The sequence below is a fragment of the Colletes latitarsis genome, chromosome 14 (genome assembly GCF_051014445.1).
Source record: "Colletes latitarsis isolate SP2378_abdomen chromosome 14, iyColLati1, whole genome shotgun sequence".
Taxonomy (NCBI): domain Eukaryota; kingdom Metazoa; phylum Arthropoda; class Insecta; order Hymenoptera; family Colletidae; genus Colletes; species Colletes latitarsis.
Genome location: NC_135147.1, coordinates 300,001 through 302,500, shown reverse-complemented (window position 1 = coordinate 302,500; position 2,500 = coordinate 300,001).

Genomic DNA, 2,500 nt, shown 5'->3' with positions numbered 1-2,500 from the left:
AAAAACAAGAAAACGTCCATTACTAACGAAAGAAAGAGGAGGAGAAGAGAAAATAAGACCCATCGTTGCGACGATCGAGGATGTCACCCGCCGTCAATTTTTCCATTATATACGCGTCTCGGTCGGAGATACGATGCTGGCTGTTTACGTTGCGCTCGCTCGAAGAGGAGACGACGACCGATTGTCACACACAACGCGCAGGGGCCGAAACAAAGCGCCCAAGGATCTACAGCCGAGGAACGAGACGCCGTCGAACATCGTTTCGCGACGTTCCTTTACGGTTTGAACTTGCGTATCCCGCTTTGCCCGGTGGCGTGTGTGCTCGTCGTCGTGCTCCGAACGAAACGTCCTGATGACGGCGAGGAAGTAATAAAATAATATACATCCTTACGGGTAGCCTGAAGCGAATCGCAAACGAACGACAACGCGTCGATTGTGCGGCCATCGTTGCTCGCGCGACTAACGACGACCAGCCGAGAAGGCTGTAGTTTATCGCATCGATTTCATCGAGCAACCGATGGACGCTGCCGCGTTCGTTCGTAAATGAATGTTATACATACTCACGGATAGCCTGAGGCGAATAATCGCAAACGACGACGCGTCGATTGTGCGGCCATCGTTGCTCGCGCGACTAACGACGATCAGCCGAGACGGCTGTAGTTTATCGCATCGATTTCATCGAGCAACCGATGGACGCTGCCGCGTTCGTTCGTAAATGAATGTTATACATACTCACGGATAGCCTGAGGCGAATAATCGCAAACGACGACGCGTCGATTGTGCGGCCATCGTTGCTCGCGCGACTAACGACGATCAGCCGAGACGGCTGTAGTTTATCGCATCGATTTCATCGAGCAACCGATGGACGCTGCCGCGTTCGTTCGTAAATGAATGTTATACATACTCACGGATAGCCTGAGGCGAATAATCGCAAACGACGACGCGTCGATTGTGCGGCCATCGTTGCTCGCGCGACTAACGACGATCAGCCGAGACGGCTGTAGTTTATCGCATCGATTTCATCGAGCAACCGATGGACGCTGCCGCGTTCGTTCGTAAATGAATGTTATACATACTCACGGATAGCCTGAGGCGAATGATCGCAAACGACGACGCGTCGATTTTGCGGCCATCGTTGCTCGCGCGACTAACGACGACCAGCCGAAACGGCTGTAGTTTATCGCATCGATTTCATCGAGCAACCGATGGACGCTGCCGCGTTCGTTCGTAAATGAATGTTATACATACTCACGGATAGCCTGAGGCGAATAATCGCAAACGACGACGCGTCGATTGTGCGGCCATCGTTGCTCGCGCGACTAACGACGATCAGCCGAGACGGCTGTAGTTTATCGCATCGATTTCATCGAGCAACCGATGGACGCTGCCGCGTTCGTTCGTAAATGAATGTTATACATACTCACGGATAGCCTGAGGCGAATGATCGCAAACGACGACGCGTCGATTTTGCGGCCATCGTTGCTCGCGCGACTAACGACGACCAGCCGAAACGGCTGTAGTTTATCGCATCGATTTCATCGAGCAACCGATGGACGCTGCCGCGTTCGTTCGTAAATGAATAATATACATACTCATGGCTAACGTGAGGCGAATAATCGCAAACGACGACGCGTCGATTGTGCGGCCATCCGTTGCTCGCGCGACTAACGACGACCAGCCGAGAAGGCTGTAGTTTATCGCATCGATTTCATCGAGCAACCGATGGGCGCTGCCGCGTTCGTTCGTATATGAATATTATACATACTCACGGATAGCCAGAGGCGAATAATCGCAAACGACGACGCGTCGATTTTGCGGCCATCGTTGCTCGCGCGACTAACGACGACCAGCCGAGACGGCTGTAGTTTATCGCATCGATTTCATCGAGCAACCGGTGGACGCTGCCGCGTTCGTTCGTAAATGAATAATATACATACTCATGGCTAACTTGAGGCGAATAATCGCAAACGACGACGCGTCGATTTTGCGGCCATCGTTGCTCGCGCGACTAACGACGACCAGCCGAAACGGCTGTAGTTTATCGCATCGATTTCATCGAGCAACCGATGGACGCTGCCGCGTTCGTTCGTAAATGAATAATATACATACTCATGGCTAACTTGAGGCGAATAATCGCAAACGACGACGCGTCGATTTTGCGGCCATCGTTGCTCGCGCGACTAACGACGACCAGCCGAAACGGCTGTAGTTTATCGCATCGATTTCATCGAGCAACCGATGGACGCTGCCGCGTTCGTTCGTAAATGAATAATATACATACTCATGGCTAACGTGAGGCGAATAATCGCAAACGACGACGCGTCGATTGTGCGGCCATCCGTTGCTCGCGCGACTAACGACGACCAGCCGAGAAGGCTGTAGTTTATCGCATCGATTTCATCGAGCAACCGATGGGCGCTGCCGCGTGCGTTCGCCCGATTGCGCGTGAAGTTACTGTTCGGAACCAAGAATATACGGGTGTATTATACCCGTTTGGTCG